The 25,139-nt window shown below is 51.2% G+C and overlaps 1 long non-coding RNA gene across 1 annotated transcript in view; it reads left to right on the forward strand.

Moving 5' to 3' along the window:
• NPHP4 overlaps window positions 1-25,139 on the forward strand; it is a 146,504-nt gene that overhangs the window by 107,870 nt on the left and 13,495 nt on the right. Inside the window, exons 18-21 of the long non-coding RNA XR_001919296.1 lie at window positions 10,344-10,504; window positions 12,808-12,988; window positions 18,630-18,755; window positions 23,260-23,471. This is a non-coding gene — a long non-coding RNA (nephrocystin 4). The remainder of the gene's footprint in view (window positions 1-10,343; window positions 10,505-12,807; window positions 12,989-18,629; window positions 18,756-23,259; window positions 23,472-25,139) is intronic.

Consider the following 25,139-nt stretch of genomic DNA (forward strand, 5'->3'; position numbering starts at 1 on the left):
CCTGCTTTGTCTATGTGTTCATTCCCTCTCCATCGCCACACCAAATCAGTTGAAAGTAAAGTGCAGGCATGATGACACTACCTTTAAATAAATACAGTGATCTGCATTACTTAAAAGTAAGGATGCCCTTTTCTGTGCACACAGTTCTATCTTAAGATGATAAGAATTTCATAATCAAAATTTCCCATTTCCCCACTTAAGTCCATTATAGCTATTTTTTGTTCTGACATCCAGTTCAGCAAAGTGAAGTGAAAGTCACTCAGTCGTGTCTGACTCTTTGTGACCCCGTGGATATACAGTCCATGGAATTCTCCAGACTGAAACACTGGAGTGTGTAGCCTTTCCCTTCTCCAAGAGATCTTCCCAACTCAGGGATTGAACCCAGGTCTCCCGCATTGCAGGCAGATTCTTTACCAGCTGAGCCACCAGGGAAGCCCAACATCCAGTCCAGGTCCAGGTATTATTTGCAGTCATCTCTTTAGTCTCTGCGTCGAGGCTTGTCCCCTGCATTCTTTGATGACGGTGCCTTTTTGAAGAGACCAAGCGATTCGTAGAACGTCCCGTGTCCTGTGTGTGTCTGCTTGTTTCCGCACCTAGCTGTCGACCTCCTTTGCCCCCAGCAGGTCTTGTCCGCTGGCTGGGCGAGGGCTGAAGGCTCCGTCCGTCTTTGGATTTGGTGTGAACACGTCATGGTTGAAGGCTCGTGCTGCACGTGCATTGCATCGAAGGCACCAAGCTCAGTCTCTCACTGTGGGGGTGCTCATGTGAGCACTTCCTTGGGGCACCCTCCCAGATGTCTCCAGTAGGAAGAGGGAGGTGCTTCCATTTGCGCTTGGAAGATTCTTGGGGGCTGTTCTTTGGTTCCTGGTGAATATTTGATCCCTACAGCCTCTTTTCTGACTGTACTAACATCCTTGGCTGTGCTTTGCCTGAATCAGCTATTTAATGAAACTTTCCGAAGGGCTTACCTGGTGGCTCAGATGGTAAAGAATCTGCCTGCAATGCAGGAGACCTGGGTTTGATCCCTGGGTCAGGAAGATCCCCTGGAGAAAGGAATGGCTATCCACTCCAATATTCTTGCCTGGAGAATCCTATGGACAGAGGAGCCTGGTGGGCTACAGTCCATGGGGTTGCAAAGTGTTGGACAAGACCAAGCGACTAACACTTTCACTTTTGAAATGGTAATTCTTCTAATGCTAGCATTTGGTTTCCCTTTATTAGCTGACATTCTTCTATAAAGAGAGACTTTCTTTCGTCAACCAATGGTGAACTACATCTATATCCTCCAAAAAAGACAGAACAAATGTTTAATGCTTTCCCTTTAATTTCTAATTTTCAGAGTTACAACTTACTGTAACAGTTACTCCAGTAGTAACAGTTGAGGTTTTATATGTCTGGCTCTTTGTTTTATCTTCGGGGTAGCACTCAGATCTCTCAGGTGTTTATTTATTCATTATTGCTAGTTTTTGATGCCCTAATTTCTCCCCATTTGGCCAGTGGTAGCCCTTCTGGTTGGCCTGGGTCTGTTGACACTCTCTGGTTGGACTTGGCTGGGGCCTTGCTTTTTGGAGCAAAAGTCTCCTGTTCCCTGGGTCTCCTGTTTCTCCTGGGAGCCTGGCACCTACACTGTAAATGCTTGCTAGATAGAGGCCATGACCCAGATGTTTTGATCTGGATCTCAACTGCTTCTAGGCCTTTCCTTGGGCAGAGTTGAGGCATATATTAAAACATGACTTCACTTTGACATTTCTAATTCAAATTTAGAGGTTTTTCCTTAAAATATTTTATTTGTATCTCTTTCTTCTTAATGTGACTACAAACAATATATGGCTGATGAAAGTGCTGTGGTCCTGGGCTGTGTCCCACAGGATGCAGAGTGAGTTAGCGCAGCCAAAAGCGCGTGCTGTTCCCAATTCGATGTTCAATCAGATTTGCCTGTTTCGGTTTGTTTTCAGTTTTGTGTTTGCTTTCTTTCCTTCCTTTCTTTGGTTTTTGTCTGTGGCATGTGATTTGAGGCTCTTAGTTCCCTGATTAGGGATTGAACCCATGCCATGGCAGTGAAAGCACTGTGTCCTGACCACGAGATGGCTGAGGAGTTCCCAGCTTTCTTTCTTTTTTGTTTTAATCTGTTGGAATATTTACATGGCTCAAAACATAAAACCATAGTTGAATATACACTCAAAGCTCCCTCCCATCATCATCTCCTTAGATGGTCCCCACCTGCTCAGCCTTGTGGAGGCAACCTGGCTTCTAGTTTATGGCTTAAGCAAGTATTTATATTTTTATTTTTCCTTTTTTCGTCTTCAAAAAGTAGCATACGAAATACATGCGTTCAGCATGGAAAGTTAACTTTCCATTCTTCCGAGTTCTACTCCCTGTGAAACCACCTGCGTTGTTTTTACAGCTACATTGTCCTGTGTTGGGTGCACATCCTGTGGTTTATTCAACCATCATCCCACTGATGGAGGTTTGGGTCTTTCCAGAGTTCTGCTGTTTCAGACAACGAGGCAATGAGCAGCTCTGTGTTTCTGGGGTTTTCTGTGTTTGAAGGTGTGTTTTGGGGCAGATTGCTGGCAGTGGGTAGGATTGAACCTCTCCTCTGTTAGCCTCCCCCACAGAATGGGTTGCTACACTTTTAAATGTGAGTATTTGTTTCTTCATCTGCATCAGGTCTCAGCTGCAGCACCCAGGATTGCCAGTCTTTGTCTCAGCCAGCGGGATCTTTAGCTGTCGTGTGGACTCTTAGTTGTAGCCTGTGGGATCTAGTTCCCCTGCCAGTGACCGAACCCGGGCCCCCTGCATTAGGAGCCCAGAGTCTTAGCCATGGACCCCCCAGGGAAGTCCCAGGTTGCTCCACTTCAGGATCTTTATAATCTCATTGATGTGAGATGAATGGAGTTGAATGTCTTTTGTCAATAGCAGCACATTTCCATTACATTTTTCTATCAGATTTTTCATTTCTTTTGTCCTATTTCGGGAACTCTGTTAGGAGGACTAGCCTGTTGCCTGTGATGTAAATCGCCAATATGATTTCTACTTTGTTGTTCGTCTTTTTGCTTTGCTTAGGGTGGGTTTTGCCATGTAAAGGTGTTTCTTTCTTGTAGTCTAATGCGTCAGTATTTTGTTGCTTCTAGAGTCCTGAGTCATAGATGCAAGGGCTTTCTCTCCTTTGTAAGAGATTTGTGCATGCTTTCTTCTGGGACGTGTAGGTTTCATTTCTCACATGTAGATTTCTGATCTCTGTGCAGTTTATCCTGCTGTGTGATGGCAGATTTGGATCGGCTTTATCTCTTCCCAAATGTCTTTCCGATTGACCCGGCACTATTTATTAAAAGGTTTGTCTTTTCCCCCAGTAACTTGAGAGCCACACTTATCATATACCATTTTTTTTTTAAGTGATTCAGTGTCATTTTGGATTTTCTTGCTTGTTCCATTAGCCCAGAGGTTGGCAAACTATTTTAAGGGCCAGAACAAAATATTTTAGACTTTCTGGCTTTACATATGATCTCTGTGTAATCATTTTCTTCTTTGTTTTCCTCAACACTTAAAAAAAAGCCATTCTTATTTATTTCTTATTTACTGTTGGCTGTGTCGGGTCTTTGTAGCTGCAAGTGGGCTTTCTCTAGTTGCAGTGAGCAGGCACTCCTCTTTGCTGTGGTATGCGGGCTTCTCACTGCGGTGGCTTCTCTTGTTGAGGAGCACAGGCTCTAGGGTGCTTGGGCTGCAGTAGTTGTGGCTCCTGAGCTTCATTGCCCTTTAGCATGTGAAATCTTTGTGGACCAGGGATTGAATCCGTGTCCCCTGCATTGGCAGGCGGAGTCTTTACTACTGGACCATCAGTAAAGTCCTGTAAAAGCCATTCTTAGCTCACGGTGGGTTGGCCTGTGAGCCATAATTTACCAGACTGTTAGAATGTCTAGGCATGAAGGTCACACTGTTTATCAGAGGCGTTACATTGTTATTCCTTGCGTGGTTCTCCTGGACATTCTTGCTGGTATGGTTTCCCAGGTAAACTTGTTGAACTCCTCACTGGAGTTCTGGAGCATTCACAGATGAATGGTAGGGATAACTGCCCTTACAGGATGGGAGCTGACCTTCCCCAGGAACGGGGATGTCTTTCCATCCGCTTATTTTGGCTTCCCTGCCTTCTGAAGACACGTAAGTGTACCTCAAACAGGTTTTTCTATTTTTCTTATTTTCTAATCAATTAAAGTTTGCATTTATCTTTGTATTACCTTCTTTCTACTGCTTTGGAGGTGTTCTCTATTGTTATTTGTTGCTTAATTCATTTACTGTAATTCTTTGGTTCTTGGGATATAAAGTCTTGAAGGTGCAGCAAGGATCCCACCTGGGCTGGGGCATGGTGTTTGTGACAGGGTGAGGGAGCTAAGCCTGGGAGCCTGAAGTGCCACTGCCCCTGGGAGTCAGTGGTCAGTTTCTCTGCAGACTTTTGAGTGGGATGGAGATGATGCAGGGCTCTTTAATGGGTGCTTTGGCACTGCCATGGGATGGACTACAGGGAGCTTGGGACTCAGGAAAGGCCACCAAGGAGCCAGTTGTCTGAACTGAACAGGAGTGAAGGGGTCCAAGCCTACCGTGGGGAGGAGTTGGGAACGTCCAGCACAAGGGGGCCTTGGGCTGCCCCCAGATAAGGATGCCTTCTATGTGTGACACTCAGCACACTGTCAGCTCTGGGCTCGGTGTGTCACCTGAGACCATGAGCCCCATCAAGGCAGCGGCCTGTCCATCCTGTCCCCCCACATGACCCCACACAGGGCCCTGGGCAGGTACTGCATGTGAATTCATGGTTGTGTTGAGAAGACTTGCCTGCCGAAGGGATGTGGTGATGATGGAGCCCAGCTGGGGTGTTGGGAGGATACGGTGCCTGGTGGCAGCTTGGGTTGATGCAAGGAGGATCTGGCTGAGGAAGGGGATGCAGGGTCCATCTGGGATGGGCTGCATTCAGGCACAAGTGCAAGTCTAGGTGAAGGGTAGTGGGGCTGGGGGTGTTGGAGGTGAGTGTGGAGGGCCCCCGGGGAAGGGTGTCTGGTGTCATTTGGGAGGTCAGCCCACACAGTTCGTGTCCTGGAGCTAGCAGTCTGACCAGTGTAGGGGTCAGTGCTTCTTATACTCCTTCTCTGCAGCCCAGGGGGCCCAGCAGGTGGGTGCTACCCGGTGCTGTGAACTTGACCTTCCACATTGCCTGGTCCTCTTTCTAGTCCCCAGGGCACCTGGATGAGCAGCCTCAGGGTGGATGTCATGAGACTGACCCAATGCCCAGGCTGCTTAGCTCTTGGAGCTGGCTGGTGGGGCTGGGGCAGGGCAGCAGGGTCCTTGACCTCCACTGGCCCTGTGAGTTGCTCTGGTCACTGGAGATGGGACACTGGCGCTTGGCCTGCCATGTATGACATCATTCCCAACCCCTCCCATGGCCTCTGTCCTGCTGCTCGATGCTCTGTCCTGCTCAGCACTGCCCGGGGCGGGGGGTGGGGGGTGGGCAGTGCTTCTGGCTGGAGCCAGGGCCACGTGTCTGGACCTTTCTTTGTGTTCCCTGGGCCCATCAGGACCACCCCCTATTCCCCCTCAGCCCCCGGTGGGTGTTGTCCTGACCTGCTTCACTGCTCCCACTGCCCTGGCCTTGAGGAGAGTGGAGGGGGCGCTGTGTGGGTGCCCATGGGCCGAGGCGGCTGCAGGGGGTGAGGGTCTAAGCCTGCCCGGGCAGCTCAGGCTGCTGAGTGAACATCTGCCTTCCTCCCCAGGTTTTGTTGTGCAGTCACTGAGTCATGTCTGACTCTTTGTGACCCCTTGGCGGGACTGCAGCCCGCCAAGCCTCCCCAGTCCTTCACTATCTCCTAGAGTTTGCTCAAATTCATGTCCGTTGAGTTGGTGATATCTAACCATCTCATCCTCTGCCTGCCCCTTCTTTTCTTGCCCTCAATCTTTCTCAGCATCAAGGTCTTTTCCAATGAGTCGGCTCTTTGCATCAGGTGCCCAAAGTATTGGAACTTCAGCTTCAGTAACAGTCCTTCCAATGAATATTCAGATTTGATTTCCTTTTGAATTGGTTTAATCTCATTGCTGTCCAAGGGACTCTCAAGAGTCTTCTCCAACACCATAATTTGAAAGCATCAATTCTTTGGTGCTCAGCCTTCTTTATGGTCCGGTTCCTCACGTTATGCATGACTACTGGAAAAACCATAGCTTTGATTATATGGACTGCTTTTAAAATGCTGCTATATGGTTGATGGAAAGGGAAGAACTGCTGTATTCAGTATGTTTCCCGTGATAGCTTACGAGTGAACGATGTCAGATTTGTGATCTCCGAAGAAGAAGATTTAGCTTTGGGACCAGGGACCAGGCATGATCACCCAAGAGCTTTTGTGTAGTAGAGTTTTATTAAAGTGAAAAAGGGACAGAGAAAGTGTCTGACATAGACATCAGAAGAGGGATGGAGAATGCCCCCCTCACTAGTCTTAGGAAGGGAGCTATATACTTTTTAAATTGGTTATTACAGTAAATCAAAAGAATGTCTCAAGGTTGTAAAGATCTTAATAGACCCACTCTCACAATTTACATTTTAAGCTGACAGGATCAGAACTAACAATAAAAAGATCTTACCAGGCCCACTCTCATAATAACATTTTAAGAGAACAGGATTAGTCAGAAGGTTTTCAAGAAGGAGAAACTGTCCTCAAGCAGGATTCATTGTTGTTATATAATCCTTGGTGGTGGTGGTTTAGTTGCTAAGTTGTGGCCAACTCTTGGGTCCCCGTGGACTGTAGCCCACCAGGCTTCTCTGTCCATGGGATTCTCCAGGCAAGAATACTGGAATGGGTTGCCATTTCCTTCTCCGGGGATCTTCCCAACCCAGGAATCGAACCCAGGTCTCCTGCACCGCAGGCAGATGATTTACCGACTATGAGGAAAGCCCTTAGTACAGAGTTTAAGCTGAGTTGTTTGTTGTGTAATCATCAGCTCTGGGCTTAAAGGAAAAAACACTTTATGTGACTAAGAAAGGTAGAGAAAAAAGACGTTTGTCCTTTCCTCCTCCTTGAGAATTCCAGACCCCTATCTCCTCCTCAGCAGCCACAGACCCCTCTCTCCTCCTTGGAGATCCTGGGCATCTTATCAACCTGCCTGGGAATTGACTCTCTCACCCCCATTTTGCTCTTCTTGCTCTTTAACTAATGGTGATTTCAATGACGTTTTTGTTGATCGAGGATTAGTGATGGCGCCACTTTGAAAAGGTGAAGGCGGGAGCCATGGTCCAGTTCCTGTCTCATATTGATAAGCCTGACACCAGCGGGACCCCAGAGAGGCCTGGGCTCCTGGAGGACTGAGTGTGTTGGGTTGGGTGCTGACTTGGGGTGGGCTCAGCACCGTGTGCTAAGCTCTGTTTCAGTTTAAGCTCTGCACATGCCTGTGTGTGGATATCCTAGTTTTTAAAAAATCTTATTGAAGTATAGTTGGTTTACAGTGTGATGCTAGTTTCTGCTGTATAGCAGTTATTCAGTTGTACATATATATATATATATATATATATATATATATATATATATAGTTTTTCATAGTCTTTTCCACTACAGTTTATCACAGGATATTGGATATAGCTCCCTGTGTTATACAGTAGGACCTTGTTAGTTACCACCCGATATGTAATAGTTTGCATCTGCTGGTCCCCCCCCGCCCCCCCCAGTCCTTCCCTCCTCTGCCTCCTCTGCCCCTGGGCAATCATGAGTCTGTTCTCTATGTCTGTGCGTCTATTTCTGTCTTGTAGCTGGGTTTGCTTGTGTCCTGTTTTAGATTCTGCGTATGAATGATATTATATGGTATTTGTCTTTCTGACTTACTTTGCTTAATGTGATCATCTCTGGGTCCATCCATGTTGCTGCAAATGGCATTCTTTGATTCCTTTTAATAATCAAGTAATATTCCATTGTCTGAATTTGACACTAAGGAGTTCATGATCTGAGCCACAGTCAGCTCCCGGTCTTATTTTTGCTGACTGTATAGAGCTTCTCCATCTTTGGCTACAAAGAATGTAATCAACCTGATTTCGGTGTTGACCATCTGGTGATGTCCATGTGTAGAGACTTCTCTTGTGTTGTTGGAAGAAGGTGTTTACTATGACCAGTGCGTTCTCTTGGCAAAACTCTATTAGCCTTTGCCCTGCTTCATTCCGCATTCCAAGGCCAAATTGGCCTGTTACTCCAGGTGTTTCTTGACTTCTGCTTTTGCATTCCAGTCATGACTGAAGCGACTTAGCAGCAGCAGCAGCAGCATAATGAAAAGGACATCTCTTTTGGGTGTTAGTTCTAAAAGGTCTTGTAGCTCTTCATAGAACCGTTCAGCTTCAGCTTCTTCAGTGTTACTGGTTGGGGCATAGACTTGGATTACTGTGATATTGAATGGTTTGCCTTGGAAACGAACAGAGATCATTCTGTCGTTTTTGAGATTGCATCCAAATATTGCATTTCGGACTCTTTTTTTGACCATGATGGCTACTCCACTTGTTCTAAGGGATTCCTGCCCGCAGTAGTAGATATAATGGTCATCTGAGTTAAATTCACCCATTCCAGTCCATTTTAGTTCGCTGATTCCTAGAATGCTGATGCTCACTCTTGCCATCTCCTATTTGACCACTTCCCATTTACCTTGATTCATGGACCTAACATTCCAGGTTCCTATGCAATATTGCTCTTTACAGCATCGGACCTTGCTTCTATTACCAGTCACATCCACCACTGGGTATTGTTTTTGCTTTGGCTCCATCCCTTCATTCTTTCTGGAGTTATTTCTCCACTGATCTCCAGTAGCATATTGGGCACCTAACGACTTGGGGAGTTCCTCTTTCAGTATCCTATCATTTTGCCTTTTCATACTCTTCATGGGGTTCTCAAGGCAAGAATACTGAAGTGGTTTGCCATTCCCTTCTCCAGTGGACCACATTCTGTCAGACCTCTCCACCATGACCCGCCTATCTTGGGTGGCCCCACATGGCATGGCCTAGTTTCATTGAGTTAGACCAGGCTGTGGTTCATGTGATTAGATTGACTAGTTTTCTGTGATTATGGTTTCAGTGTGTCTGCCCTCTGATGCCCTCTCGCAACACCTACCATCTTACTTGGTTTTCTCTTACCTTGGACGTGGGGTATTTCTTCATGGCTGCTCTAGCAAAGCGCAGCCACTGCTTCTTACCTTGGACGAGGGGTATCCTCACCACCGCCCCTCCTTGCCAACAAAGGTCCGTCTAGTCAAGGCTATGGTTTTTCCAGTGGTCATGTATGGATGTGAGAGTTGGACTGTGAAGAAAGCTGAGTGCTGAAGAATTGATGCTTTTGAACTGTGGTGTTGGAGAAGACTCTTGAGAGTCCCTTGGACTGCAAGGAGATCCAACCAGTCTATCCTAAAGGAGATCAGTCCTGGGTGTTCTTTGGAAGGAATGATGCTAAAGCTGAAACTCCAGTACTCTGGCCACCTCTTGCAAAGAGTTCACTCATTGGAAAAGACTGATGCTGGGAGGGATTGGGGGCAGGAGGAGAAAGGGACGACAGAGGATGAGATGCCTGGATGGCATCACCGACTTGATGGACGTGAGTCTGAGTGAACTCCGGGAGTTGGTGATGGACAGGGCGGCCTGGCGTGCTGTGATTCATGGGGTCGCAAAGAGTCGGACATGACTGAGGTGAACTGAACTGAATATTCCATTGTATATCTATCCATCTCTCTACCTATCTATGACATCTTCTGTCTCTGGTGAATATCCTAGGTTTTTTTTTTTTTTTAAAGGTATTTTGATGTGGACCATGTTTTAAAATTTTGAGTTTGTTATAGTATTGCTTCTGTTTTCTGTTTTGGCTTTTTGGCCCTGAGGCATATGGGGTCATAGCTTCCGACCAGGGATCAAATCTGCCTATTTTGGAAGGTGATGTCTTAAGCACTGGACCGCCAGGGAAGTCCCTGAATGTCCCAGTTTGAATAGAAGTAAATGGCATTTCTCCCTAAATCCTATGCATCAGGTTTCATACTCCCTACCTGGCCCCATCAGGGCATCTGTCCTTGTTCAGCATTGACTGTTTCACCAGGACTTGGTGAAACACATCTATCTTATTTGAGGAATAACTTATTTGCATATATTGGAAAGAAATATAGTCTTCTGAACACCACTCTTCCTGTCGTTAATTTGGGCATTTTATAATGTTTCGATTAATATATTTATTAAGCTACGGCTCTGCTAGAAGTGGAAATTTTTCATCATGCCCAGAGCAGAAAGTCCTCCAAGTATATAAAGATGATAAATGATTTCAGTTACTGTTGGGCCTGTTTGGGGCCTCTTTGCACAGGCTCTCCGGGCTTTCAGCGGAAGTACCTGGTGGACCCTGGGTTCCTGAGACCCGGGGAGCAGCGCTGGTTCACCCGCTACCTGGCCATGCAGACCCTGCAGATCGATGTCTGGGATGGGGACTCCCTGCTTCTTGTCGGATCTGCTGCCGTTCAGCTGAAGGTAGGTTTTTCCCACAGTTTCTCCTGCAAGGTCTGTCACCTGGCAGTGTTGGTCATTGCCCAGTGCTGGGCATCGGCCTGGCTTCTTGGTTCACAAATTCAAACACTGCCGAGTCCTTGCCTTCTCCAAAGGAAGTGATGTTTACAGAACCTAAACTCGATCATGCTAGCTTACATCTGCCCAGTCATCAGATCCTCAATCGAGCAGGTAATGTTGGCTCTGCTCCCTCGACGGTGAGCATGGCGGTTCCCTGAGAGCAGCGAGGGGTCGGCCTTGTTCTCCAGGGGCTGGGCCCTCCCGTAGAGGTGCACCCTCAGGACGGAGGACGCAATGAGTGAGTGACGGACTGGGGAAGTATTTCCTGATGCCTATTCTCAGTTCCATGAATCACGAGAATCAGAATCTCATCCTTTTTCTAACTGTGCTTTCTATTCTCCTCATAGGCTAAAACTGAAATCTACACATTAATTCAATTTTCTTCCCTGGGGCTTCTTCCCAAACCTTCCCTGTCATGTGACCAGGACCCCAGAGGGTCAGCATGGGGTCACATGGCAGCCTCTAGACCAGGCTCTGGGTCACAGCCACTGGCCCACGTGCTGTCCTGAAAGCTTGCCCCTCAACCCTCCACCCTGGGGTGGAGCGGAAGAGGATACAGGGCCATCCCTACAGCTCTGGAATCTCTCTGTCCTTCATCCACTTTTCCTTCATCCCCTGTTTGTTTAAAATTGTTTATCTATTAATTCGCCTGGATCGGGTCTGAGTTCCGGCATGCGGGATCTTTCGCTTTGGCGTGGGGTCCCTCTGGTTGTGCTGCTCAGGCTCAGTAGTTGTGTCATCTGCGCTCAGTGGTTGTGGTGCTTGGGTCAGTTGTTGTGGTGCTCAGACTTGGTTGCCCCGCTACATATGGGATCTTAGTTCCTGGAACAGGGATTGAACCCATGGGTCCTGCCTTGCAAGGTGGATTCTTAACTGCTGGACACCAGGGAAGCCCCACAGCTGTTTGCCTTCTGGATTCCAGCCGCAGCCCCCTAGGTTACCCTGCCTGAGCCTTGCCTGGCTGGTCGCTGAGACCTGCAGGGCCGCTCCCATCGCCGCCTCGCTCCTCAGTGCCCTGCCCCCCGAGGAGCTCATGGCTCTGCTACTTGCATTGCATTTCCCCTTGCAGTGGCTCTGACCCTGTGCTCTCCATCCTCAGGGAGCCACCTGCTCCTCCCTCCCTTCTTCCCTCTTTCAGCTGGCCCGGCTGCAACTGCCCCCACCCACGGGTTTCAGGGCCCATCCCTGAGTGGGTGACACCCCCAGGGCAGTAGAAGGAGCTGGGGGCAGTGTGTGCAGAGTACTGGGTGGGGTCCACAGCTGGAGAGGACTGAGCTACTACCGTCCTACCCTTTATGGTTATTAGCTTTTTAAAAAGTATCTGCAGTTTCTGAGGTGAGAAGCAATACCCTGTTTTTATTGCCATCCTTGCTCCCTGGGCAGCTGAGTGTCACCTCTTGCCTTGACCAGTGTCCCTCTGGAGGGGTCTTCACCCCATCCAGCCACCGAGACTCCTGAACCATGCCTGTGTTGGCATCAGGTGGACAAGCACTGCTGAGCAAGCAGGATCTACACAGCTGGAAGCCCCTAGACCTGCTAAGGAGGGATCTTGTCTGAGTGTGTCCACCCCAGAGACAGACAGAGGATGGATGCTGGGGGGACAGGGCCAGAATTCCAGAAGCGGGAACTTAACATGGACCCACGCTTCTGTTGCTATGTGAAGTCGAGAGGCCTGGTCACCTTCTCCAGGCCTTGCAGGAGGAGAGGCCCAGCCCTCCCTCCCTACTGGTCCCACTGCCCTTGGGCTCAGGCTGAGGACTGAGGGGTTAAAGTTGATGAGCAGAGAAGAGTGGGCTCCAGAACATCCCGGGACTTCCTGGGTCTGCCTGGCCTGGCTGTGAGCCTGGGTCTGGCCCGGAGACCTTCCTGACCTGGCTCCGTCTGCCCTGTGGTCCCTTCTTAGACCCGCTGCTCATCTTTCAGCCACTCTAGAGCGCTCCCAGCACAGGCCTGGCATGCCCCCTGCCTTCCCTGAGTGGAGGCCCAGTGGAGACTCCTCAGAGCTCCCCTTGTCATGTACTTCCCGACTTCCCCTGCAGAGGGGGCTGTATGAAGGGCTGCCAGGCCTGCTCAAGTTTACTCAGCGGCTGGACCGGGATGTACTTTGTTAAAGACCTGATATCAGTCTTTAACATCGAGGACTCGGGTTTTCAGAGCAGATGGCCTCTGCCTCAGCCGCCCTCTGACCCATGCCTTCTCCTCTGCAGCACCTCCTCCGCCAGGGGCGGCCGGCCGTGCAGGTCTCGCACGAGCTGGAGGTTGTGGCGACTGAATACGAGCAGGACGCCATGGTGGTGAGTGGAGACATGACCAGGTTTGGCTGCGTCAAACCCATCGACATCCACACAGTGGTGAAGGGCCAGCTGCACTTGACCTTGGCCAACGTGGGTAAGAGTCCCCAGCAGCTTGACTGTTGTTCCCGGGTTGCCACTCTGCTTCCCATTTGGGGCGTGAGCCCCCTCAGGACAGTGGTCACATGGGCAGCAGCTCTCGGTAGGAATTCAGCTCTCATTAGCTTGACCACTGACTCTGTCCTTGACCACCGAATGTCTGTCATCGGTCACTGAATATCTGTCCTTGACCAATGAGTCTAGCCTTGTCCACTGAGTGCCTGCCACGATCCCAGAGCCTCTGTCCTTGACCACTGAGCCTTCCCTGGCACTGTTTGTTTGGCGTTCCTGATATCTGGTTGGGGTTTGGGATTGTTTGCTGTCTCGGTCTTGCCCAGGTTCTGTTTCTGGTACTGTGCATGGGGCATCTCCGTGATGATCCTCACATAAGGTGCCTGGCTTCAGGAGAGAACTCGGTCAGCTCATAGCACTACCTCATCATTGGGGAGAGACAAGAGAACTGTTCCTAAGCTCCACACGCACAGCTTGGGGAGAGGAGCAGAAGGACAGAGGAGCAGAGAGACAGAGGGACAGAGGAGCACAGGGATGCTCTCCTTCAGAGTCGAGCACCTTGACCTCATGTCAGATGGTATCCCAATAGCTGCTTGGCAGAGGCACCGAGGAAAGCCCTCTCTGGCCCTGGCATGGTCCTGCCTGGACATTCTCAGGTCTCCACTAAGCCCCTGATGGGACAGGGGACGTTAGGCGTGGCAGGCCTGCCTGTGCCCGCCTCAGAGCAGAGGGCAGCATGAGCCCCATGGGGCTAGTGACCAGCCCACTCCATTCCCTCCAGGGGACCTTGGGAGGACTGAAAGCAGGACACCGCCAAGCCATTGAGGCTTCTGGACTGCAACCTCTCTGTCGCTTTCTTGCGGAATTTTCCATTCCTCACAGCCCAGCCTGATCTCAGAGCCTGCAGCCCCATGGGCCTCACCGACGCGTGTGGAGAGCCGGAGCCGAGCAGCGGGAGCCAGCGCGGAGCTCATTAAGCCAGGTCTGAGGCTTCTGCTTGCTTGTTTACAGCTGTCGGATCCAAGGCAGCCTGGAAAACAGACAATATGGAAACAGCAAAACTCAATTAGGTCCTAGAGAAATAAATGAGCCGCATGTGAGGAGCAGACATTATTCAAAAGTGCCCACGACATAGGGGAGTTGCTAGAAGCCTCCTTCTGCCTCTGAGATTGTGTTGGCTATTTTTATATTTAATTCACCAGCCCACAAATATGCAGTGACTCCAGGTTTTAAAATCTTATCTTTGGAAGAAAGATTAGCTCCATTATATGTTATCTTAAATTGTCATTTTCATACTTTGCCTGCAAGACAGAGATAAGGCGGTGGGAAGGAGCCTGAGACAGCCAGCCTGGGAGGCTGCGCTGTCGCCGAGCAGGGATGGATAACAAAGCGCTGAAGCTGCACGCAGCCCACTTGTACGAAGCAGCCGCACCGTGCTTTCCTCTGTACAGTCTGTGGTTTTTTGAAAAAAGAAAAATAAAAGTGTCACGGCTTTTATTTCTTTATAAAACTGGTTGTTCTGAGCCGAGCAGCAGGCACGGGCCAGCAGAGGAGGTAATGACAGTGTGGGCCTTTCGAGGGGACAGAGGTGGGGCCAGCAGCCGCCTAGACGGCACCCAGGCCTCTGTGTTCACAGCTGGGTTCAAGTGTGAGGCTGCGGATCGAGGCATGACGCCCGGGTTCCCTGGGAATCTTTCTGTGGCAGAGGGTCGTCCTTGTGCTCTGCGGCTTCTCGGCGCAGACGAGCTTTTTGACACTCCTTTCATGCCAGGAGCTTCCGCTGCTTTACCCTTGTGGCTCAGACAGTAAAGAATCTGCCTGCCAATGCAGGAGACCTGGGTTCGATCCCTGGGTTGGGAAGATCCCCTGGAGAAGGGAATGGCTGCACACTCCCATATGCTTGCCTGGAGAATGCCATGGACAGAGGAGCCTGGCGGGCTGCATCCATGGGGCCATAAAAAGTCAGACACACTGAGCAGACCAACACTTCCTTTTCATCATTTAGAGATCTCAGAACTTTTTATCCTGGGATCCTGCTTGTGTGTGTGACCACTGTATCTAAGGCCTCCTGAGGGACCAGGGGCTGCCCTGACTCCTGGCTGCACGAAGTACTGGTGCTCTCGGGTGTCAGTAATGCCTAACGCAGCTCCTGACATCACTCAGGGTTATGGGAGCACTGGCTGCTGTGGACTTTGATGGATGACCTGGGTTTGGGGTCGAACAGTGTGATCACTCTGCATAGGGGAAGGCAGGGCGGTTGCCCAGCTGCTTTGGGAGCCCTGCAGATTTGAGGGTGTCTTGGCTTCAGATGCAGTTTGCCAGGACTGCATCTGAGTGTGTGGTGGCTGGGTAGGTGATGGAGGCAGCTCCCGTCACAAGAGGGGAGGCAGGAAGGCCTCCGGGAGCCGAGATTCCCAGAAAATGCTACCCACTCCAGTATTCTTGCCTGGGAAATCCCATGGACAGAGCAGCCTGGCGGGCTACAGTCCATGGGGTTGCAGAGTCAGACTCGACTGAGAGACCAGCACACACTGCTTCATAGCCATGTGTTGGTCGCCAGCTGTAACTTTCTGTCTCATGGAAGGGGACAAAAACCTCAGCAATTTCAGGTCGCAGATTGTGCCCTGATGAGACGTGGCACCTTCACCCCATGTGGTCCTGGAGCAGGTGTGCAAATGTAAATCCAGTTTCTCGATTACTACCCCTTTCTAAACAAGGGCTTTTCAGGTGGCGCTAGTGGTAAAGAACCCATCTGCCAATGCAGGAGACATAAGAGACAGGTTCAGTCCCTGGGTCGGGAAGATCCCCTGCAGAGAGGCATGGCCATCCTCTCCAGTATTCCTGCCTGGAGAGCCCGTGAACAGAGGAGCCTGGAGAGTTGCAGTCCATAGGGTCACAAAGAGCTGGATACAACGGAAGTGACTTAGCACCAGCACGATAGCATGTTTCTAAACAAACCGACGCTCCAAATACAAATACAGTGGGAGGAAGTGATCAGGAAGCCCAGGACGGCCCTCGTCTGTGGGGTAGGTAACCACATGTGCTGTTGGGTCTCATGCTGTGGTGATGGTCGGTCCTCCTGAGAGCTGGAGCTCCAAGGACACTGTCCCCTGCCCCCGCGAGCCAGTGGAGCAGATTTGGGCTTTGCTGCAGTTCCCTGGGTTTCTGTGGGTCTCAGTGGAGCTATTATCAGGCTCACAACATGCCTGCCTCCTTTCAACTGGATCCGGGTGGACCACAGGCCTCCGTGCCCACGACCCAGGGACCCACTTGCTGCAGCATTAAGGTGGTGGAGAAAGCCACGGCAGTGCGCCCTCAAGGACACTGCTGGTTCCCCCTTGTAATGTTTTCCCTTGACCCAGCACAGCCGTGGGAGGACTCAGGAAGTAATTGCTACACCGGCCAGTCTGAGAGCTTGTCTGGCCTCAGAATTCCGTCATCTTGGATGTCAGGGGATGAAGCCGACCTCAGGTGTGAGAGCTCCTCTGAGTGAGGAGGGGTCGATACCAGGTTCCTTTCTCAGGGAGGAGGTTGACGATCCTAGGATGGTAGCTGCTGTCAGGTCAAAAATAGGTCCCATGGAGACGAGAACAATGCTCAGCGGCTTCAGTTTGCAGCGGAAGATGGAAGACCCCTGGGAAGGGTGTGGGGGCAGCTGCAGCGGATGAGAGTGAACGTAGGGCGGCTTCCTGGTGGTTTCCGGAGCAACAGCAGAACAGTTCTGACCGCTGACACTGTGGGGCTTCCGCTGCCCCCAGGGGCTCTGGACCATGGGCTCCCACACCTGCCCGTGCGGCCGTTTCCCCGGGAGGATGTGGAAGAAGCGGAACCTCCAGTTTGCCAGGACTACGTCTGAGTGTGTGGTGGCTGGGTAGGTGATGGAGGCAGCTCCCATCACAAGAGGGGAGGCAGGAAGGCCTCCGAGATTCCCAGAAAATGCTCAAGAGGACGAGAATGAAAGCTCGCCGAGAGCAGGGCTCGCTCACTGCATCACCAGCCTTTAAACCTTGTCGCGTGAATTGCTCTTTGATTGACCAGAGATGATTTCTGTCTGTCATTTTTATTTTTGGCCCTGCCACATGGCATGAAGGTTCTTTGCTTCCCAACCAGGAATTGGATGCTGTGCCCTCTGTCATGGAAGCTGGGCGCCTTAACCACCAGGGAGGTCCCTTGGTTTTTCATTTCTGAATCTGGCCTTTCCCATGCCCACAGCAGACCTTTGCCCTCATTCATCTTTTGGGGGGATGGTCTGCTGTTGCACCAACATGTTTGGGGCCTCCAGCTGCAGTTCCAGGGTCTGCTGCTGTTCCTTGGGGTTGGGGGTGGCAGCCCCCCTCTGGAGCAGTGCAGGGACCTTGACCTCCCTTGGAAGGATGGCTATCCTCTTTCCAGCCTTGGCTGAGAACAGCCCAGAGAGAGTTCCTGTCAGGTTGCTGGAGACATACACCCCACCTTTGTCCCTGAGAGGATGAGCTGACACCTGCAGGTGGGTGGGCGTGCTGATGCTTGGGCCCTGGGCTTGCTGTGAACAGCAGCCTCCCGGCAGCATGTAGACTTGCAGAGGTGGGGCTGAAGGGAGCTACTGAGCTGAGCAGGAGCGTCACCCCCTCCCCTGGGTCCCATCCAGGGGACAGGGTCCCCTTCTAACCCCTCCCAGAAAGACCGCCGGACACCCCAGACTGCTGGTGTTCAGCTCCCAGCTGGAATCAGAGAGATGAGTAGCGTGTCTTGTGTTTGGTGGTTGTTTCTGGATCTGACAGCTGAGCTCTGTCTGCCTCACCCCGAGGGGTGTCAGGTCCATGCAGAGAGGTGGTGGTCCCAAGGACAGGGCCCATCTACCCAGGCGAAGCATGTCTGTGGCAAACACTTGTCATCCCTGGGACCAGACGACACTGGAAATAGTGAAGCCTGCCCCAGTTCAGCTGGAGGGAAGTAGGGCTGGGCCTTGGGACACGCTGTCCCTTGAAGCCACTTTGTCCCCTCCAGAGCTCTTTCAGCAAACAGCCCCCAGGCCCCGCATGGAGACCCCGCATGGAGTCTCCTCTCCTCTACCCCCAGGGGCCCTGTGTGGGGGCTCCTCTCTACTCTGGTGGCCCTGCATGGAGGCTTCTTTCTCATCCAAGGGCCCTCTATTGAGGCTTCTTCACCCCTCCCCCAGGGGCCCTGTGTGGGTCTCCTCTCTCCCTGGGGGCGGGGTACCACATGGAGACTCCTCCCCGCCAGGAGTTTTTGGGCACAGATGTTTGCAGAAGGGTACAAAGGCCTTCCTGCAGCAGCGTGACACTCGAGGGCTGACGACAGAGTCTGTGACCATCCCAGAGCACGAGGCTGGGCTTTCGGGGACCTGCCTCGAGGGTCCTGAACCCCAACTCCTCTCTGGAGAGCAGATGGCTGGGAGAAGGAGAGGAGGCGTGGACCTGGAGAGCAGGGAAAACAGGCCTCTGCTGGCCACCCACCATCGCTGTTGCAAAACAAATTCAGGCCAAGAGTGGAATGTGGGGATGTTGGTGGGTCAGGGGGTATTTGAAGCCAGATCTCCTTATCAGGGGTGTATGTGTGTTATCAGACTCCTTTCTGATATTAATGTCCTGTGTGGGGTGGTGTGTGTTGGCGGTGTTTTCATACAGGTCACTTGTGTGAACAGAGAGTGAGGAGTCCCAGTTCCCTGCCACCTTCCAGGTCGAGGGTCATCTCAAATGATGGAGTCAGCAACTTCATGGGAGGCAGCCTGCTGACACCTGGGGGCCCCAGATGTGAGTGGAGAGGGCAAGGAACCTGTGGGTGGGAGGGGAGGGTTGTGCTTGGTGTGATGGGCCAGGGGGTGGGATGGAGTAAGGGAAGGGAGGCTCTGTGTGTGTGTGTGTGAATGCGTGTACAGGTATACACGTGTGAGGCTGTGTGGTGCCCGCTGTCCTGAATCTGGGGGTGGACTGGTGGCTCACTGTCTGGCTCAGTGACCTGCAGGCCATGTTGAGTCACCATGCCCATCCACCCTGCCCTCTCCAGATGGTGGAAGCCACTGTTATTCTTCGGAGTTCATAGTCCTGTGAGTGATGTTTGTTTTTAGGCAGCTGCTGCCTTGTGCGGGAAGAGGAAAGGGAGAAAGGTCAGAATAAACAGAGACTGATTTTTAAAACTAGTTAGAAACTCCTCATGTAGGAAGGAGAAGAATAAACCGGTTAGGAAAACTTGGGTGATAAAGACCTGGGCTTGCTGAAAATCTTGCATAACTGGGAAGATTTTCTGTCAAATGGCCCACAGACCTAAATGTCAAATACTGTCCTTGGAATGAAAAGTGCAGGGTGCCCTTAGAAAAGCACCCCCCAAATGTTGTGGGTCATCTCATGTGAATCTAAAACCACCATGAGCTTCTTGTGTTGATGGCCCTTGATGTTGCTGGCCTTGAATCTGTGCCCCAGCTGGGCAGTCAGAGCTGAGGGGCTCAGGAGAAGGAGGCCTCCAGAATCCCACAAGTCTCCTGGAACTTCAGCCCAAACTTTGTGGGTCCTCCTCGTTCTTCCCAGGAGAGGGGCCTGTGTACATTCAGTTGCTCTAGGGGGTCCGCACTGCATGAATCAGGCAACTCATTTTAATGTCAGAGAAGCTGAGGCAGAGAGGTCAGGTGATTTGGCTAGTGGCGTGGTTAGGGTTGTGAACCGGGACAAGAGTCTGGATTCCTTGCTTTGAGTCTAGTGCTTCTCTACCCCTAGTTGGTCTCTCTGCCCACCCAGAGGATGGATGGAGAGCTGGCTGATGGAGCAGGAAGTCCCCATCCCTGGGAACCAGTGGGAGTTCAGTTCAGTTCAGTCGCTCAGTCAAGTCCAACTCTTCAGGACCCCATGGATTCCAGCAGGTCAGGTCTCCCTGTCTATCACCAGCTCCCGGAGCTTGCACAAACTCAAGTCCATCGAGTCAGTTATGCCATCCAACCATCTCATCCTCTGTTGTTCCCTTGTCCTGCCTTCAATCTTTCCCATCAGAGTTTTTTCCATTGAGTCAGTTCTTTGCATCAGGTGGCCCAAGTATTGGAGTTTTAGCTTCAGCATCAGCTCTTTCAGTGAATATTCGGGACTGATTTCCTTTAGGATTGGCTGGTTGGATCTCCTTGAAGTCCAAGGGACTCTCAAGAGTCTTCTCCAACACCATAGTTCAAAAGCATCAATTCTTTGTCACTCAGCCTTCTTTATGGCCCAACTCGCACATCGGTACATGACTACTGGAAAAATCATAGCTTTGACTATTTGGACCTTTGTTGGCAAAGTAATGTCTCTGGTTTTTAATAAGCTGTCTAGGTTGGTCATAGCTTTTCTTCTAAGGAGCAAGCCTCTTTTAATTTCATGGCTGCAGTCACCATATGCAGTGATTTTGGAGCCCAAGAAAATAGTCTCTCACTGTTTCCATTGTCTCCCCATCTATTTGTCATGAAGTGGTGGGACCAGATGCCATGATCTTAGTTTTCTGAATGTTGAGTATTAAGGCAATTTTTTCACTCTCCTCTTTCACTTTCATCAAGAGGCTCTTCAGTTCCTCTTCACTTTCTGCCATAAGGGTGGTGTTATTTGCATATCTGAGGTTATTGATATTTCTCTTGGCAGTCTTTATTCCAGCTTGTGCTTTATCCAGCCCGGCGTTTCACATGATGTACTCTACATAGAAGTTAAATAAGCAGGGTGACAATATACAGCCTTGACGTACTCCTTTCGTACTTTGGAATCAGTCTGTTGTTCCATGTCTGGTTCTAACTGTTGCTTTTTGACCTGCATGCAAATTTCAGGAGGCGGGTCAGGTGGTCTGGTATTCTCATCTCTTTAAGAGTTTTCTGCAGTTTGTTGTGATCCACACAGTCAAAGGCTTTGGCGTAGTCAATAAAGCAGAAGTAGATGTTTTTCTGGAATTCTCTTCCTTTTTCGCTGATCCAACAGATGCTGGCAGTTTGATCTCTGGTTCCTCTGCCTTTTCTAAATCTAGCTTGAACATCTGGAAGTTCACAGTTCACAAACTGTTGAAGCCTCGCTTGGAAAATTTTGAGCATTAGTTAGCTAGCCTGTGAGATGAGTGCAATTGTGCCATAGTTTGAACATTCTTTGGCATTGCCTTTCTTTGGGATTGGGATGAAAACTGACCTTTTCCAGTCCCGTGGCCACTGCTGAGTTTTCCAAATTTGCTGGCATATTGAGTGCATCACTTTCACAGCATCATCTTTTAGGATTTGAAATAGCTCAGTTGGAATTCTATCACCTCCACTAGCTTTGTTCATAGTGATGCTTTCTAAGGTCCACTTGACTTCGCATTCCAGGATGTCTGGCTCTAGGTGAGTGATCACACCATCCTGGTTATCTGGGTCATGAAGACCTTTTTTGTATAGTTCTGTGTATTCTTGCCACCTTTCTTATTATCTTCAGTTTCTGTTAGGTGCATCCTGTTTCTGTCCTTTATTGAGCCCATTTTTCCATGAAATATTCCCTTGATATCTTTAATTTTCTTGAGGAGATCCCTAGTCTTTCCCATTCTACTGTTTTCCTCTAGTTCTTTGCATTGATCACTGAGGAAGGCTTTCTTATCTCTCCTTGCTGTTCTTTGGAACTCTGTATTCAGATGAGTATATCTTTTCTTTTCTCCTTTGCCTTTCTCTTCTCTTCTTTTCTCAGCTATTTGTAAGGCCTCCTCAGACAACCATTTTGCCTTTTTGTATGAGCAGTATGAAGCCAAAAAAGGTGGGAGTGGGTTTGTAAAACCCATGGCAAGGGCCTGGCAGTTCAGGGATTCCTCAGGGCAGTGTGGGGAGTTACAACAGTGAGGATTTGTTGAGGGATTGAGAGCCTCTCAGGTCATTCGTCTTCCAACCCCTATTTTGATCAAAACCAGAGGGTAGGGATGCTCCACCAGAAGCCGTGTCTCCACCCTCCAGCAAAGTTCTGGAGGCAGGAAGTTGTGCCGAGCTCTACAAGGCGCTTCCTGACTTCAGCACGGCAGTGTGGTCCCGCATGGTCACGCTGGAATTTCATATCTGGTTTCACTGGAACCGGGAAAGTCATTTGTCAAGATGATGCAGTCTGAACACACTAGCTGGTCGATCACCCCCAGCCTTGCTTGTCTTCCACTCTTGCCCCTCCTTGTGGGACTGCGGGCCTTGGGCTTCTTGAGCCTGATCCAGATGTAAGCGCCCATCGCCGTGGAGCTGGACCCCAGACACGGTCACATGCTCTTTTGGAGTGACAGTGTGAGACATCTGCACCATCTCATGGCACCCGGAACCTGGAAACAGCGCTTGTCTCTGTTGAGGGGGAATGTGGAGCACTGCAGCAGGAGGTGGAGACACACGAGGACAGGAAGTGGGTGCCCGGCCAGTGGAGTTCAGGCTCGGGGTTACATCCTGTGGTTCTGGGGGTGCCTGGAGGAAGTACCCAGCTCCAGGTCGGGGGCTCCCTCCCACCTGCTCACCTGTGCCTGGTTTCGTGATTGCTCAGAAGTCTGTGTCAGCTTGTGACGTGGCTCGTGCACAGGAGCACCACGGACGGGAGGAAGGCAGTGCAGTGCTCCTGCCTGCCGGGGCCTGGCCTGCCTGCTGCAGCTTCTGTTTGTCAGCTGCACCACTTTCCTTTGGGTCCAGGGTTCCAGTAGAATCCCTAGGGGAGATGGTGCTTGGGGGGCCCCACCAGTCAGAGGAAGCAGGTGCAGAGCAGTGGGCTTGGGATGCAAGCCAGGGTGGTCCAGTCTTCACCCACCCTGGCTATCCAGGGGCCTCAGGCTGAGGGACAGGACTCATCAGAGCCCCCGATTCCTGATCTGAACTTAGGGCTTGTGACACCCCCACCCAGGTGAGTTTGAGGACCTGCCGGGACTGTGTGCCTGAGTTCAGAGTGGTGCTGTGTGTTGAGGTTGCTCGCTGGAGGGGCTGGGGGTGAGCAGGGTCACGGGCCTGGGTGAGGGGTGTCTCAGGCCCTGGGGCATCCTGAGGGCGTGAGCCTCTGCAACACTGAGCTTTTCCCTAGACGATCACCTAGCGGGGGATTCATACGTTTGCGTCCTGGGACCGAGACCAAATCCCCTCTATGTGAGAGGCTGGAGAAGGGCAGGATGCTGAGCAGGGCAGGATGCACCATTTCTACCTGTGTCAGTACCCCAGGGTTCACGAGAAGCTGGGGGCTTTCTGGGCTCCCTCGCTGGGTGATGTGCTCTGGTAGGCATGGAGCCCTGGCTGTTTAGAGAGCGTAAACTCTGCCCTTTAACCTCTGAGCCTCTCTTTGAACCTTCCAGCAGTGAAAAATGTGGTCCAAGCCCAGAAGCTGGCTGATGTGGACAGCGAACTGGCCGCCCTGCTCTTCACACCCCCGAGACCGGGGGCCCGGGGGCCCCAGGGCATCGGTCAAGAGGGGGATGCTGTCCGCAGGCGCAAGCTGGAGCGCATGAGGGCCGTGAGACTGCAGGAGTGTGGATCGGAGCCGGGCCGCCACGGGCGGGGTGCGCTGGTGAGGCTGGGTCCTGGGTCCCCGAGCAGGAGTGGGAGGGTTCACTGGAACATTGCAGGAGCCACCCTGTCCCTTCTGCGTCCTCGTTACAGAACATGAGAGACTCGACTTCTCAGCCATCAGGGGAGGTTTTCAAGCCAGAATTATGGCGGTGCTTTGAATAAAAACCAATTCCTGGGCTCCATTCCAGTAAATTGCTGGTGCGGGGTAGGATCCTTGGAGCCTAAACTTTTAAAACAGCTCCAAGAGGTATTCTGAGGGTTCCCCAGGTTTGGGGAGCAAAGTCATGAGGACTTTATATCACAGGTATCAGAGCAACTGTGATGATCAGAATTCCCACTTTGGACTAAAAATCTAAGTAAGACCTTGTAGTATTTTGCAGCTAAGAAACAGAAGATGGTTGTACTTTATGAGTTTATGGGATGAGGAGCCCACAGAAGTCCTAGGGGCCTCTACATCAAGGCAGATGGGTGTCTGAACAGATGGCAACCTTCTCCAACCAGGCCTGTGCCCATGGCCTGTTGGACACAGAGTTTCCATGCTTGGCTCTCACTTGGTGCCCACAGGTGGGCAAGGAACCGGCCTGAGTTGGTGGGGGGAGAAAGGGCGTGGAGCGCAGCAGGAGGGGATGTGAGAGGGGACATGGCTGGGTGGGGCCCAGACAGCCAGTAGACCATGGGAGCTGAGCGCGGTAGCGTCTTGCTACCGTGAAGCAGAGCTATGGCTGTGAGGATGCCTCGAGGGGAGGCTGTCCCAGGGCTGGGCTGGGGACAGGCCTCCTTCCGGGCCACAGGCCACTCCATCCATTGCCTCCTGTGCGGCCTCTGAGGGCCGATCAGCTGCTCCCTGGGGATGCCAGGGGTCCCGACCTCTGGGTGGCTGGCCACACGCACAGCAGGTCCTCTGCCCGACAACTGCCAGTGCTGTTGTTACCAACATCACTGTTATGATTGATTTGGCTGGTTTCCTCTTATTTGATATGTTTTGATAGAGAAAATCAACAGCTCAGAACCTTTGTTTTGAATACAGCAGTAAATTTAGAAGTAACTGGATTTCCAAATACAAGAAAATTTTCCGCTAAATTGTGATGATTTCCTGGGTTCATAGCCCTGGAGAATTTTGAGGTGAAAGTAACCTGATTTATCAAATATACGGTAGTCTCTCTCCCTTCCAGAGCTTTCTGGAAAGATTCCCATCCTTGAAGCAGAGATGGAAGTTCTGTGAAGTCACTGGGTCCTCGGGAAGAGTCAGCAGGCACCGTGTCCTTGCTGACCCTGCACATGTGTAGCTCATGGAACTGTGTGGTTCCAGGGACCCCAGGAGCTAGGGGTCACGCGAGGACAGTCAGGAGACAGCTAGGGGTGCAGCTTTCTTTCCCTGATGATCAGACTCAAGGCTGAGGGTCTCTGGCTTCTGGGGGGAGGTGGTTGGCCTGGGGCCAGGAGTGCAGAGTCAGAACCTCTGTGGGCCCTGGGGCAGCCACAGCTTCCATGTGAGGGGCACTTGGCTTACCCTGTGCCCAGTGCCCAGTGCCCAGGTCAGTGGCTGCCCTAGTGACTGCTGTCGGTCACCGCCTCCCCTGGCGCCTCAGGATTGCCCCTCACACTAGCAAATTGGTGGCACTAGTCCCATGTTCCGTGTTGTCAGACCACTCCAAGTGCCACGGAA

Source organism: Capra hircus, chromosome 16, assembly GCF_001704415.2.
Source record: "Capra hircus breed San Clemente chromosome 16, ASM170441v1, whole genome shotgun sequence".
Classification (NCBI taxonomy): Eukaryota; Metazoa; Chordata; class Mammalia; order Artiodactyla; family Bovidae; genus Capra; species Capra hircus.